General features: G+C 37.0%; 1 pseudogene across 1 annotated transcript; it reads left to right on the plus strand.

The window, feature by feature from the left end:
• Nucleotides 1-2,248: 2,248 nt before the first annotated feature.
• LOC143853237 (beta-glucosidase 19-like) lies at nucleotides 2,249-15,198 on the plus strand (annotated as a pseudogene). The gene is made up of 22 exons (XR_013237061.1): nucleotides 2,249-2,479; nucleotides 2,596-2,659; nucleotides 3,253-3,311; nucleotides 3,498-3,573; nucleotides 3,681-3,752; nucleotides 3,844-3,931; nucleotides 4,546-4,801; nucleotides 5,708-5,823; nucleotides 5,907-6,266; nucleotides 8,022-8,101; nucleotides 8,456-8,607; nucleotides 8,721-8,784; nucleotides 9,397-9,455; nucleotides 9,642-9,717; nucleotides 9,825-9,896; nucleotides 9,988-10,075; nucleotides 10,712-10,967; nucleotides 11,834-11,949; nucleotides 12,033-12,253; nucleotides 13,110-13,312; nucleotides 14,653-14,743; nucleotides 14,844-15,198. The product of XR_013237061.1 is annotated as a beta-glucosidase 19-like (transcript).
• The last annotated feature ends 1,423 nt before the right edge of the window (nucleotides 15,199-16,621 follow it).

The following is a 16,621-nucleotide window of genomic DNA, read 5'->3' on the forward strand; positions in this document are numbered from 1 at the left end:
CCTTGTTAACTTGATTTGAAGTGAGAAGCGGGCAACTTTATGTCAAATCACGTTTTCAGGGAGCGAGCAAGCAATGTAGAGGGTGAAAATATCATTACCCACTCTCATTAGTAAAGTTTGTGTGGGATTTATGTGGGAGAATATTTAGTGGTCACATCAATTTTTCCTAGCTGACATCAGCAAAATCTTGTCTTGAAAATGGTGGTCTCTCTTTCTCTCTCTATCATCTCTCTCCACTCATTATAATATATTTTTCTAATTAATGCTTGTCCTTTCTTTTGTCTCCTAACTTTACCCACATAAATCCCAGGAAAAGAAAAAAAACCCGGCAACCAAAGGGAGGGTATTGATTTTACATGTTTTGTTTGTAGTTCTAGTGGTTGATGGAGTTTTATATTATTTTATAAGAAGGGCAGTGTTATAAAATATAAAATTCATCTCTCTCTTCTTTTTTTTCTCATTTAATTTTCTTATTCATCCTCCAGCTCTGGATTAAGATTAAGTTGGTGAGTTTGGTTGATAATCATTGATTTCGATCAAGAAAACATTGCTGCACCATCTACAGTCTACACCAAGGATCCATCAATATTATTGGCCAATAGAATTTTACAAACTTGGAAAAAGTGGTCATTGCCTTGCATTTTTCATGATAATGGGGAAAGACGAGGCAGCTAGTACCATGGTTTTAGATTTCGACCGTCACCAAAACCGAAATCCATTATACCCAAAACGTTACAGAATATCTCCGAAATTTCGGCCGAAATGGGAAATCTCATTTTCAACTCAAAAATCTATTTTTTTAATAATATAAAATATTAGTCCATAGTTTTGCCCGAAATTTGGTAATAAATAATATATTGTTTTTTTAATGGTGATAGGATTTCGGCCGAAATTTTGAAATTTCGGTTTCGGCACGCATACAGAACTGGGGTGCTACTTGGGTCGGGTCGGGTTGGACTTTTGCTAAAAAAGAATTGGAATCAACCCAAACCCAACCCGATTTTAAGGTAAAAACTCAACCCGAATTCCGAAAAATAGACCCGAGTTGCACTCCAAAGTCCAAACCAAAACCAAAATTTAAAACCATGCGTAGTACCACCCAAATCACTGGGATCCTAGAATGGTTTCTTGAAATATCAAAAAGGAAAAAATAAAAAAAAGAAAGGTCTCTTGAACTACGGGAACAGATTTCTGAAAAACAGGAATAAGTTTTTTTTTTTTTTTTTTTTCTGGAAAATAAGAATTATTTCTAAAATTTTGGAAACAAAATTAGATAGGGAAAAATATTTTCCTAGGATTCGTTGTAATTGTGGAATTCCACCCAATGGCAAGGGGACGAGTAAATGTTGCATTATTCAACTCTCAGCATATAACTTTATCCTTTGTCCTTTTGTGGTCTCGTTTCTCAAGCTCTTCCATAAAAAGGGTGACTGAAAGTGCTTAGAAGTAGTTTCTTTTTTGTGGTTTTTGCAAAAGAAGTCTTCTAGTTTGCTTTATTTGCAAAAAGGGTCTTCTATTTTGACAATTTGCAAATAGCATCATTATATTTGAGTGAATTTTGCAAATCAGGACATGCTATTTATTTGTGACCAAAATACCCAAGCTGAATTGTTTTTGGACCCATAAAAAAACCAAAACATCCTTATTTGTAAAAAGATGAAAATTACCTACGAAAAAGACCAAAAACACCTGTGATGCTGAATAATATTTTTTGACAGGGTGAGCCCCACCAACTCAATTCAAACTGGTGCATTGGGTGGGGCCTACCATTTTGCCTCATGCTTTTATGTGTAGGCACCCACACCCATGTATAAGGTAGGGCCCACGAAAATTTACACCACATGTTTTGATGGGGGTGGGCCCATTTTTTACAGCCATACATAACTTTGGCCAAGAATGCTAGCATATATGGAGATATATTCGCACACCCTTGACTAAACAGATGTCATTGGCCGTCATGGGTATTTTGGTCTTTTTACAAGGTAAGTAGGTAACTATTGTCTTTTCACATTCAAGGGTAATCTAGTCTTGTTGGGAGTAAAACACAATCCACCCTGGGCATTTTAGTCACAAATTGATGGCGAGACTTGATTTGCAAATTTGATTGAAATGTGACCGACTCCATTTGCAAATTGTTAAACTAGAAGACCCTTTTTGCAAATAAAGCATACTAGATGACTTCTTTTGCAAAAATCCCTGTTTTTTTTTTTAATGGGTAAGCTCGGGTTAGGTCGGACCCGACGAGATATATTGATTAAGGAAAAGACAAACAATAAGCATAGAAAGCAAACCCTCTACATGGAGAGGGGAATAACAACCAGGAGTTTGACAAAGGAAAGTTAGAGAGATGTTGGGTCTCTCTTCTCTATTTCTTCTGCTAAGTTTAGTAGAGGTGGTTTTGGGCCAAAACACCCTTACGTTTAGCAGTAGTGATTTTCCATTAGACTTCGTTTTTGGTGCTGGAACCTCAGCTTATCAGGTGGGTCATTTTACCTTCTTTTTCTTCTTTTTTTCCTTTATTTCCCTTTTTTCTTTATTGCAAGGGGGCTCAGTTATAGACAGATGATTTGACATAAAAGTGTGCAATATATTTAGGTTGAAGGTGCAGTCGCAGAGGATGGAAGGAGTCCCAGTCTTTGGGACACCTTTACTCATGCAGGTCAGTTGTTTTGTTTCTAGTAATTTCTTCTAAAAAAAACTATTAACAACTTTTAGGGGCGTTTGGATACGTGTATTTTGGAATCTTGGATTTCCTCAAAATCCTAGATGGGAGACGAGAGAACAAGGGAGAGTCTGTTGTTTTCTGATTTCTTCCCCTTCTTTCCGTCAAAAGAGAGAGTAGGAGATTGTCCCGTGTTTATAGATTTTAGAAATCTGGTGACGGGATAGAGATTTCTAAAACCTAGATTTCTTACTTAAAATCGAGGACAATGGCCACTTTCAAATTAAAACCTGGATCCTAAAATCCACGTATTCAAACAGCCCTTTATAATTCCCAAAACTATACCAATAGCCAATCATAAGAGCATTTTATAAAGTAATCAAAATAAAGAAGCTGATATTGTCAATATGGCATCCTCTTATTGATCTTTTGCGTCCATTTCTACTTCTCTGAATGGTGATTGAAAGGCTTTTAGGAATTAGCAGCTAATGAGAAACTGAAAAGATTAAAAAAAAAAGAGAGAACCAATTTCTGTGCTTGAGGATAAATTCACCCTCTTTAACGTCTAACGTTCTTGTGAATTGCGTTAGGAAAAATGATGGACAAGAGCACAGGCGATGTAACTTGCAATCAATACCACAAATACAAGGTACACCGATTTATCCCCCCAATGAACTTTGATCAGCTGAATTAGTCTTATTTAATTTTAATTTAGGACATGGGAATTTTCTTGGGGAAAAGAGGGACTCCAAAATTACTTCTGCAAAATTGCCTAGACAGGTGTATGGGTACAATAGATTATCTATTCTTATCTGCTTCATTTGAAGCCTTACAGGAAGATGTGAAGCTGATGAGTGATATGGGCCTGGATGCCTACAGATTCTCCATCTCTTGGTCAAGGATTCTCCCAAGTACCATCACTAGTCCATCTCAATCTCCATAGTAATGAATTCGTTGGTAGAAGTTTGGCATTAATGCGATGATTAATACCTTTTGTGTTTCTTTTTTTCTTTTGGAGATGGGAGAGGAGATATTAATCCAAAAGCCCTTCAGTATTACAATAATCTCATTAACGAATTGATCAGCTACGGTATGATTTATGACGGCTTATCTTTCTATTGAAATTCCAGCACTGTGTTTATATATTAACTAGTTTTCGTATTTCTTTTTGGATCAAGTAGGAATCCAACCACATGTTACCATCTACCATTTGGATCTCCCTCAAATACTTGAAGATGAATATGGAGGATGGTTGAGCCCAAAGATAGTGTAATTTCACAGCATCAGTTATGATTTTTGAGAGGTTTTATATGATGTGTGTGTGCATGTGAAGTCCAGTATTTTTAAGAAAGTACAGTGGTACCCACTTCTGAGGATGATCCAAACCGTTCATTTGATTGGCCACCACGTAGATAGGTTGTACCCCGTAAATAATCTCCATAGGATGATCCTAAATTCCTAACCCTCAGATCTAAAAAAAGGGAATGCACAACCATGCTTTGATATTATGCACCAACTCACCATGTATCATATGCTTTAACCACATGTAACAATTCCCATAAAGCTTCCATTAGAAAAAAGCATTTCCCATAAAGCTTTCAGCAGCAGTTGACCGCCGGTTAATGCATATAGTACGAGTTGATTTCGAGCCTATTATCAAAAATGGTTGTGCCTGTATCATCTGCCTCTCTCAGAGCCCACAAATATTCCATGAAACAATTTTCCATGGTTTCCACAGAGAGAGAGAGAGAGAGAGAGAGAGAGAGAGAGAGAGAGAGAGAGATGAAAAAACTAGAAATTCATGTAACAAAATTTCATAGTTGCCAAACATAGCCTTAGAATAATATTGGATTTCACGAATCTTACTTTGATTTGATATTCAGGAAGGATTTCACAGAATATGCAGAGGTGTTGTTTAGGGAATTTGGTGACAGAGTATTACATTGGACTACTTTCAATGAACCCAACGTTTATGCACTAGGAGCTTATGACAATGGCTTACTTCCTCCTCAACGGTGCACTCATTCATTCGCCTTCAATTGTACGGCCGGAAACTCCTCTGTGGAACCATACATTGTGGGACACCATGAATTATTAGCACACGCATCAGCAGCCACATTATACAAGGAAAAATACCAGGTGACTCTTCTGATTCCCTCCGTTAGGTTCCTAAGCGTGGCCTGCCTAGGTATGGGACTAGGTGGGTTCCAACCTAGTATGGGACAGGTTTAAAGAGCCTAGCCTAACAAGTGCATTCCATCAGCTCTGGAGCTTTTGGTGTATTGCTTCTCTTTGCATAGTTTATAATATTATATGGTTGTCCAGCATTTCGTAGAACCCTAGATTAAATGAGTCGTTATGGTGAAAACAGTCAATCTAGGGTTCAATGGAAGCGCAAATACTAGCTTCAAAACTCTGAGTCGACTTTCTTGTACCTTGGTCATGTTATGGTCCAAAACAAAGTCAACAATCTGCAGCATTAACTGAGTACTTGGTCGTGCTGTGCTGTGCTGAGTCAACTAGGATTTGCTTTGGTCATATTTTGGCCTGCATCAACGATTTGAAACATGGTTGGACACCCAAAAAAAATAAAAATAAATAAACGAATGCAAAAGATATATGTAATTTATAGCGTTATGTAATTACGTGCACGGTTAAAGGGGATCCAAGAGCTTCCACTGTAGAACTTGCACAAAATCTGAATCCTCATTCTATTACAACAATTTCACATGAAAAATATCCCTATTTATTTTAGGGTCAATTATCCCCGGTCCCCTACATGGGGTGGGGTGCTCTTGACTAAATTATTAAGGATCTTAGGCCCAATTGTAATCGTAGTGGCCATAGGAATATTCATGGGATAAAATATAGCTCCCTAAAGCTCATAACTCTGTGTGCTTCCTTTGTGTTTTGGATTTTGTACTGTAACTATTCATGTCCCTGTTACCCATATACTTCAAAATATACGATACAAAAGCTTTCAACTGGAGAATCCGAAATGTACGTATGCAAAACTTTTACCAAGTTTCCCTTATGGCTATGCAGGCCTTGCAAAATGGGCAAATAGGCATAAATGTGTATAGTTTCTGGTGTATTCCTTTAACAAACTCAACAGCAGATGTTAAAGCAACCCAAAGATTCCTTGATTTTTATATTGGATGGTAAGTACTTGTTTGCAAAAATATTTGTTTGCAATGCACTGAAAATTTGCTTATCTTTGATAAGATCAAACCAACTGTTGCAGGATCGTCAACCCCTTGGTGTTCGGTGACTACCCAGAAATCATGAAAAAGAATGCCCGCTCAAGGATCCCATCTTTCACCAAACACCAATCTGAACTAGTAAAGGGTTCATTTGATTTCCTTGGGGTGAACCATTACACTACAGTTTACGTCTCAGATGACTCCAATGGTCCAAAGACTGATCTGAGAGATTTCAATGCTGACATATTTGCCACAATTACTAGTATGGTTCTCATGAAAAACCTTGTTCCCTTAGGCCCTGTTTGGATCGCCGAAGTTTTCCGAAAAAGTTTGCAAAGGAAAAATATATCTGAAGGTTCCTACTACTTTTACACACACACACACACAAAATCACTTGATTAGCTAATCCTGTTCAATTTTTACTTAGAGGGAGCTTCAATTTATTACAATATCACTCTAAATTAACCATAATCATAACATATTCCTCTAAATCAAGGATAGAAAATAATTTCCTAAGAAAAATTTTTCTTGCATTCCAAACAGGGCTGATTGCAGAAATTTTCTGGAAAATTTTGGAAAGGAAAAATATGTCTAAATGTTCCTATTTTTTTTACATACTAAAAATGATAACTTTTTTCTTTGGGTGAGTAAAAAAAACAGTAGATGGACCTTCAATTTATGATGATATCCCTCAAAAAAGTAGATGGACCTTCAATTTTTGTTAATGTCCCTGAAAATGATAACTTGAACCAACCCTATGCAATTTTTTCTTAGTGTTGGGGGTTCCATGATAGTGCAAAAACCCCACATCAGAAATGTGAATGGATGTGGATGGGGTTATAAGGGGCTTGGCCACCCTCGCCCTAACGGCTAGCTCTTAAGGGTGAGTCCTACCCGGGTCCCAACACTTAAACGGACCTTCAATTTGTGATAATATCCCTAAAAAATTAACCATAATCATATCATTTCCCTCTACATCGTGGAAAGAAAAAACTTTCCAAGAAAGGATTTTTCACCAGAAATATTTTTCTTGCAATCCAAACAGGGCCTTAAATACATTATACATATCTTAGGTAACTAACCAAAAATCTCTCTTAACACTGATTGATGGATGGCATTGCATTGCTGTAGTGAAAAGTGACATACCCGCAAGTCAGGTAAGATCGAAACCATTTGTCATCTGAGTTTCAATTGAGCAAATAGACACAACTAACCGCAAGTGTGTAATCAGTTCCTTCCAAGTTTCCCGCCTGTCATCCCAACCCGATTTTAAGGTAAAAACTCAACCCAAATTCCGAAAAATAGACCCGAGTTGCACTCCAAAGTCCAAACCAAAACCATAATTTAAAACCATGCGTAGTACCACCCAAATCACTGGGATCAGAAATATCAAAAAGGAAAAAATAAAAAAAAGAAAGGTCTCTTGAACTACGGGAACAGATTTCTGAAAAACAGGAAATAAGTTTTTTTTTTTTTTTTTTTTCTGGAAAATAAGAATTATTTCTAAAATTTTGGAAACAAAATTAGATAGGGAAAAATATTTTCCTAGGATTCGTTGTAATTGTGGAATTCCACCCAATGGCAAGGGGACGAGTAAATGTTGCATTATTCAACTCTCAGCATATAACTTTATCCTTTGTCCTTTTGTGGTCTCGTTTCTCAAGCTCTTCCATAAAAAGGGTGACTGAAAGTGCTTAGAAGTAGTTTCTTTTTTGTGGTTTTTGCAAAAGAAGTCTTCTAGTTTGCTTTATTTGCAAAAAGGGTCTTCTATTTTGACAATTTGCAAATAGCGTCATTATATTTGAGTGAATTTTGCAAATCAGGACATGCTATTTATTTGTGACCAAAATACCCAAGCTGAATTGTTTTTGGACCCATAAAAAAACCAAAACATCCTTATTTGTAAAAAGATGAAAATTACCTACGAAAAAGACCAAAAAACCTATGATGCTGAATAATATTTTTTGACAGGGTGAGCCCCACCAACTCAACTCAAACTGGTGCATTGGGTGGGGCCTACCATTTTGCCTCATGCTTTTATGTGTAGGCACCCACACCCATGTATAAGGTATGGCCCACGAAAATTTACACCACATGTTTTGATGGGGTGGGCCCATTTTTTTACAGCCATACATAACTTTGGCCAAGAATGCTAGTATATATGGAGATGATATTCGCACACCCTTGATTAAACAGATGTCATTGGCCGTCATGGGTATTTTGGTATTTTTACAAGGTAAGTAGGTAACTATTGTCTTTTCACATACAAGGGTAATCTAGTCTTGTTGGGAGTAAAACACAATCCACCCTCGGCATTTTAGTCACAAATTGATGGCGAGACTTGATTTGCAAATTTGATTGAGATGTGACGACTCCATTTTCAAATTGTCACACTAGTAGACCTTTTTTTTGCAAATAAAGCAAATTAGATGACTTCTTTTGCAAAAATCCCCCTTTTTTTTTTATTTTTTAAGATGGGTAAGCTGGGTTAGGCAGGACCCTGACCAGATATATTGATTAAGAAAAAGATAAACAATAAGCATAGAAAGCAAACCCTCTACATGGAGAGGGGAATAACAACCAGGAGTTTGACAAAGGAAAGTTAGAGAGATGTTGGGTCTCTCTTCTCTATTTCTTCTGCTAAGTTTAGTAGACGTGGTTTTGGGCCAAAACACCCTTACGTTCAGCAGGAGTGATTTTCCATTAGACTTCGTTTTTGGTGCTGGAACCTCAGCTTATCAGGTGGGTCATTTTACCTTCTTTTTTTTTTTTTTCCTTTATTTCCCTTTTTTCTTTATTGCAAGGGGCTCAGTTATAGACAGATGATTTGACATAAAAGTGTGCAATATATTTAGGTTGAAGGTGCAGTCGCAGAGGATGGAAGGAGTCCCAGTCTTTGGGACACCTTTACTCATGCAGGTCAGTTGTTTTGTTTCTAGTAATATCTTCTAAAAAAAACTATTAACAGCCAGAAATGCCATCTGTTAAAATCTTTTAGGGGCCGTTTGGATACGCGTATTTTGGAATCTTGGATTTCCTCAAAATCCTAGATGGGAAACTCTGATTTCTTCCCCTTCTTTCCGTCAAAAGAGAGTAGGAGATTGTCCGGTGTTTATAGATTTTAGAAATCTCGTGACGGGATAGAGATTTCTAAAACCTAGATTTCTTACTTAAAATCCAGAACAATGGATTGTAAAATCCAGAATTTTACTCCGCTTTCGAATTAAAACCTGGATCCTAAAATCCACGGATTCAAACAGCCCCTTATAATTCCCAAAACTATACCAATAGCCAATCATAAGAGCGTTTTATAAAGTAATCAAAATAAAGGAGCTGATATTGTCAATATGGCATCCTCTTATTGATCTTTTGCGTCCATTTCTACTTCTCTGAATGGTGATTGAAAGGCTTTTAGGAATTAGCAGCTAATGAGAAACTGAAAAGATAAAAAAAAAAAAGAGAGAACCAATTTCTGTGCTTGAGGATAAATTCACCCCCTTTAACGTCTAACGTTCTTGTGAATTGCGTTAGGAAAAATGATGGACAAGAGCACAGGCGATGTAACTTGCAATCAATACCACAAATACAAGGTACACCGATTTATCCCCCCAATGAACTTTGATCAGCTGAATTAGTCTTATTTAATTTTAATTTAGGACATGGGAATTTTCTTGGGGAAAAGAGGGACTCCAAAATTACTTCTGCAAAATTGCCTAGACAGGTGTATGGGTACAATAGATTATCTATTCTTATCTGCTTCATTTGAAGCCTTACAGGAAGATGTGAAGCTGATGAGTGATATGGGCCTGGATGCCTACAGATTCTCCATCTCTTGGTCAAGGATTCTCCCAAGTACCATCACCAGTCCATCTCAATCTCCATAGTAATGAATTCGTTGGTAGAAGTTTGGCATTAATGCGATGATTAATACCTTTTGTGTTTCTTTTTTTCTTTTGGAGATGGGAGAGGAGATATTAATCCAAAAGCCCTTCAGTATTACAATAATCTCATTAACGAATTGATCAGCTACGGTATGATTTATGACGGCTTATCTTTCTATTGAAATTCCAGCACTGTGTTTATATATTAACTAGTTTTCGTATTTCTTTTTGGATCAAGTAGGAATCCAACCACATGTTACCATCTACCATTTGGATCTCCCTCAAATACTTGAAGATGAATATGGAGGATGGTTGAGCCCAATGATAGTGTAATTTCACAACATCAGTTATGATTTTTGAGAGGTTTTATATGATGTGTGTGTGCATGTGAAGTCCAGTATTTTTAAGAAAGTACAGTGGTACCCACTTCTGAGGATGATCCAAACCGTTCATTTGATTGGCCACCACGTAGATAGGTTGTACCCCGTAAATAATCTCCATAGGATGATCCTAAATTCGTAACCCTCAGATCTAAAAAAAGGGAATGCACAACCATGTTTTGATAATATGCACTAACTCACCTTGTATCATATGCTTTAACCACATGTAACAATTCCCATAAAGCTACCATTAGAAAAAAAGCAATTCCCATAAAGCTTTAAGCAGCAGTTGATCGCTGGTTAATGCATATAGACATATAGTACAAGCTGATTTCGAGCCTATTATCAAAACATGGTGTTGCCTGTATCATCTGCCCCACTCAGAGCCCACTAATATTCCATGGAACAATTTTCCATTGTTTCCAAAGATGGATGGATGGAGAGAGAGAGAGAGAGAGAGAGAGAGAGAGAGAGAGAGAGAGAGATGGAAAAACTAGAAATTCATGTAACAAAATTTCATAGTTGCCAAACATAGCCTTAGAACAATATTGGATTTCACGAATCTTACTTTGATTTGATATTCAGGGAGGATTTCACAGAATATGCAGAGGTGTTGTTTAGGGAATTTGGTGACAGAGTATTACATTGGACTACTTTCAACGAACCCAACGTTTATGCAGTAGGAGGTTATGACAATGGCTTATTTCCTCCTCAACGGTGCACTCATTCATTCGCCTTCAATTGTACGGCCGGAAACTCCTCTGTGGAACCATACATTGTGGGACACCATGAATTATTAGCACACGCATCAGCAGCCACATTATACAAGGAAAAATACCAGGTGACTCTTCTGATTCCCTCCGTTAGGTTCCTAAGCGTGGCCTGCCTAGGTATGGGACTAGGTGGGTTCCAACCTAGAATGGGACAGGTTTAAAGGGCCTAGCCTAACAAGTGCATTCCATCAGCTCTTGAGCTTTTGGTGTATTGCTTCTCTTTGCATAGTTTATAATATTATATGGTTGTCCAGCATTTCATAGAACCGTAGATTAAATGAGTCGTTATGGTGAAAACAGTCAATCTAGGGTTCAATGGAAGCGCAAATATTAGCTTCAAAACTCTGAGTCGACTTTCTTGTACCTTGGTCATGTTATGGTCCAAAACAAAGTCAAAAATCTCCTTTGGCTCTCCCTAGTTATGACTGCATCTGCAGCATTAACTGAGTACTTGGTCGTGCATAACCAAAAAAAAAAAAAAAAAAAAAAAAAACGAATGCAAAAGATATATGTAATTTATAGCATTATGTAATTACGTGCATGGTTAAAGGGGATCCAAGAGCTTCCACTGTAGAACTTGCACAAAATCTGAATCCTCATTCTATTACAACAATTTCACATGAAAAATATCCCTATTTATTTTAGGGTCGATTATCCCTGGTCCCTACATGGGGTGGGGTGCACTTGACTAAATTATTAAGGATCGTAGGCCCAATTGTAATCGTAGTGGCCATAGGAATATTCATGGGATAAAATATAGCTCCCTAAAGCTCATAACTCTGTGTGCTTCCTTTGTGTTTTGGATTTTGTACTGTAACTATTCATGTCCCTGTTACCCATATACTTCAAAATATACGATACAAAAGCTTTCAACTGGAGAATTCGAAATGTACGTATGCAAAACTTTTACCAAGTTTCCCTTATGGCTATGCAGGCCTTGCAAAATGGGCAAATAGGCATAAATGTGTATAGTATCTGGTGTATTCCCTTAACAAACTCAACAGCAGATGTTAAAGCAACCCAAAGATTCCTTGATTTTTATATTGGATGGTAAGTACTTGTTTGCAAAAATATTTGTTTGCAATGCACTGAAAATTTGCTTATCTTTGATAAGATCAAACCAACTGTTGCAGGATCGTCAACCCCTTGGTGTTCGGTGACTACCCAGAAATCATGAAAAAGAATGCCCGCTCAAGGATCCCATCTTTCACCAAACACCAATCTGAACTAGTAAAGGGTTCATTTGATTTCCTTGGGGTAAACCATTACACTACAGTTTACGTCTCAGATGACTCCAATGGTCCAAAGACTGATCTGAGAGATTTCAATGCTGACATATTTGCCACAATTACTAGTATGGTTCTCATGAAAAACCTTGTTCCCTTAGGCCCTGTTTGGATCGCCGAAGTTTTCCGAAAAAGTTTGCAAAGGAAAAATATATCTGAAGGTTCCTACTACTTTTACACACACACACACAAGATCACTTGATCAGCTAATCCTGTTCAATTTTTACTTAGAGGGAGCTTCAATTTATTACAATATCACTCTAAATTAACCATAATCATAACATTTCCTCTAAATCAAGGATAGAAAATAATTTCCTAAGAAAAAATTTTCTTGCATTCCAAACAGGGCTGATTGCAGAAATTTTCTGGAAAATTTTGGAAAGGAAAAATATGTCTAAATGTTCCTATTTTTTTTACATACTAAAAATGATAACTTTTTTCTTTGGGTGAGTAAAAAAACAGTAGATGGACCTTCAATTTATGATAATATCCCTCAAAAAAGTAGACGGACCTTCAATTTTTGTTAATATCCCTGAAAATGATAACTTGAACCAACCCTATGCAATTTTTTCTTAGTGTTGGGGGTTCCATGATAGTGCAAAAACCCCACATCAGAAATGTGGATGGGGTTATAAGGGGCTTGGCCACCCTCCCCCTAATGGCTAGCTCTTAAGGGTGAGTCCTACCCAGGTCCCAACACTTAAACGGACCTTCAATTTGTGATAATATCCCTAAAAAATTAACCATAATCATATCATTTCCCTCTACATCGTGGACAGAAAAAAACTTTCCAAGAAAGGATTTTTCACCAGAAATATTTTTCTTGCAATCCAAACAGGGCCTTAAATACATTATACATATCTTAGGTAACTAACCAAAAATCTCTCTTAACACTAATTGATGGATGGCATTGCATTGCTGTAGTGAAAAGTGACATACCCGCAAGTCAGGTAAGATCGAAACCATTTGTCATCTGAGTTTCAATTGAGCAAATAGACACAACTAACCGCAAGTGTGTAATCAGTTCCTTCCAAGTTTCCCGCCTGTCATCCCATCCGGTTTGCAAAGTTTGCTAGAGTACTTCATACAAATTTATGGAAACCCTCCCATCTATATCCATGAGAATGGTAAGTCTATTCTATTCCCAATCCTCCTTCCACTTCAAAACTAATGGGATTCTTCTACCTCTTAAAATTATTTGCATATGATCTTAAAAACAAGTGATTTTGAAGTTAAATATGGTTGCAGATAATGGTCATAATAGTTTTAGCAGTGATATAGTTAATTGATTCAAAAGGTGCCTTAATGCCCCATTTTAGCATAGGATTAACTTAAAATAACTCTACTCCAAAGAAGGACTGATTTTGGTGGCATCAAAGAGTCCCTAAATCTCATATAACTGTGAAAAAGCGTGGCGCTTAGCAAAGATTCACTAGTTATTCTAGATTATGTGTTGTTTCCTATTACTTCAGATTGAAGAGAAAATTATTGAATTGACTAATTATTTTTGAACAAGCCCTTTTGTTGTCTTCAAGATCATGCAAGCACAAAGCCACTTCCTTCAAACACAACAAACCCATGAGGATTCTTTTGCACCCATTTTCGACGTGCATCAAATTTTCGTTTCTACAAAACAGTTATGAAATTCTATGAATAATTGAAAATTTCTTGAAAAAACTCCAATTTTTATACCCCATTTTGAACTTCAAAATCCCCAAAGTTCAAGAATTCTTGTGTTTAGTGAATTAAATTTGATTTTCCAAATTAAATGCAACTTCCACAAATAATTCACCAATTTCACATATACTATTTGTAAATATCATGATAAATTCAAATTTATTGGAAATAATTAAATTGTAATGAAAACTGAACTCACATCCTAATTTAAGGAACATGCGCATCCATCCATGTTTTCTATTGCTTTATTTAGAAAAAATAAGTATATTTGGTATATAACCATGTTATAATTAGAGAAAAGATACATTTTTTTCTAAAATTTGAATATTTGCCTCTAAATTATTCATGAAACTTAACTTTGTAAGTTACTATGGAATACACAAATCTTGTAAAATCATATATAAAAGATGCATTCTACTATCGTTGGCAAGAACCCTATATATCTTCATGAGCGGATCAAACATATTTAGATTGAATGTCACTATTTATGTCACAGATTACTTGATAACATGTTGTCTTCCATACTTCAATAGAACATTCGTATTGTACATTTGTGAAGGCTCAAACACAATCTTATCATTGGTTTTTTGTATGAGCTAGGCCTTGGATTAGGGCAATTCTATTGTTAGCCTGTAATATTATTTCTTCTAAATCCTTGTATTTTATCCCTGTTATACCAATGTGTGACTTCATTTGCATATTTTGTATAATAAGATCCATAATGAAATGAATTGAGAATTTCTCCTTGCAAAACTCCTTTGAAGTTACCTTTCACTAACTATATCATCAGGTTTTGGAATGGCGTACAATGAGACATTGAATGACACTAACAGAGTTGATTACTTGAGTGGGTACCTTAATGCAACAATGAGAGCTATCAGGTATAGTTCATCTTACTATATTGGTCATTAAATGAGAGTAGAAGAGCTAGCCCTCTAAGTAGTAAGGTTTTTTCTCATGAAATTTGTGGGCACTGTGCAGGAATGGATCAAATACCAAAGCATACTTTGTGTGGTCATTCTTAGATGTTTTTGAACTTATGTATGGATACCAGTTGCGCTATGGGCTCTATCATGTAGACTTTGAAGACAAGGAGTTAACAAGAAGACCCAAGTTGTCTGCTCAATGGTACTCTAATTTCTTGAAGAAAGGCAAGGAGATCAACATTGAGAAGGCTGGCATGCATGCAACATCTCGTTCTCCAAAGTAGCTTTTCTTCGGTTTATATTTTTGGTGTAAAATTCAAGCTTGAACATCAGAAACTCTTTGATTTCTGACTTTGTTTAGGAAAATATCATGAGACAAGAAAATTGAAATTTAGTGGTATTTCATGCAACGACGAGTATCAAGCTTACATGCATAAGGCAAAATTATAAGAAAATTATATTCATGAGACAAGAAAATTGAAATTCAGTGGCATGCATGCTACCGCTTTTTTTCTCTCAACATTGGTAATGAGACCCCCACAACTATTCTAAGAGGATGACAATCGAGCATTAATTACCACTATTCTACGAGCTAAGTTCCAAGTGACTACAAGGCTCCTCTCCTGGACTACCCTGCAAGGAGGTAACTACCCCATGAGAGCTAAATGTTGGGTCCCACCACATGCATAGGCTTGGGTGTAGATGATGGGCCTGCTCATGGGTGTGAAATGGTGTGTCCCACCTTATGCATGAGTTTAGGTAGAGATGGTGGGCCGTACCCTATCAAAACATGAGGTGTAGAATGGGTGGCCCCACCTATGCTATGCATGGGTCTCACCTTATCAAAGCACGTGTTGTAAAATGATTTTTCAATAAAAATTATCCATGAAATGAAAACAAACAACAATAGGAAAGAAAAATCCCCTGTTTAGTATAAATAAAAATTATCCATGAAATGAAAACAAACAACAATAGGAAGAAAAATCCCCTGGTTAGTATATATTGTAGGGGATTTGCTAGGGTCCGTTCACAAGGTGGGTGGGCGACAGATTAGCCGCGAAATGCGTTTTGCGATGGACACTAGGGATTCCCATATTATAGATAGACACATGGATAGATGCATGTGATCTCTGTCCCGATGAGGGATCAAGACCATATATGGTCGCCTCAGAATGTTCTACAAGATTAACGGTCTTGATTTCACATACATGGCCCCTTGTGGGGCCCAAAATATAAAGGGTTTGGATGATAGGACGAGTAGCACCCGCTTGGACTGTCACGTTTTGGCCGGGCTAAGCAGGACTGTCCACCCTGGCCCATTGGGTCAGTTGGGCTGAGTTGGGTCATAGACCCAACAAAAACCACGGCCTGGCCCAAATCAAACCCAACTGAACCAAGGCCAATTCCAGCCCAATGCGTGTGCCACCTGTCATAATGACCAAGTGACAATTGGCAAAGTAATATGGAGGAAAACACCAAAGAATGCCAATTTATTTTCTGAACTCCCATAGGCGGCGAGTTTTTAACTTTACGTCCTGACACGCTCAAAGTATATGTGTCAGACCAAAATAAGATCATTTTGCCCTTCCCTGCAGGCTCTGGGTACAAATAAATCATGTTTTCTTTCAGCAACCCATTTCTAATATTTTATGATTTTAGAAGGTTTCTTTCGGCTTGCATTTAATAGTTATTGTGTCGACTATACATGCAGTTCTATGATCGAGACACTCCCAAACCCACATACTATACGTTTTACCCAATTGTAGCAGATGAAGAATTTAAAGGATTAGTGTACGTCGTAATCAGGAGTTAGCAAATGTGAGAATAATGAAA

This window comes from Tasmannia lanceolata, unplaced genomic scaffold (assembly GCF_043159265.1).
Source record: "Tasmannia lanceolata isolate RefF3 unplaced genomic scaffold, GAP_Taslan_0.1 ptg000019l, whole genome shotgun sequence".
NCBI lineage: Eukaryota > Viridiplantae > Streptophyta > Magnoliopsida > Canellales > Winteraceae > Tasmannia > Tasmannia lanceolata.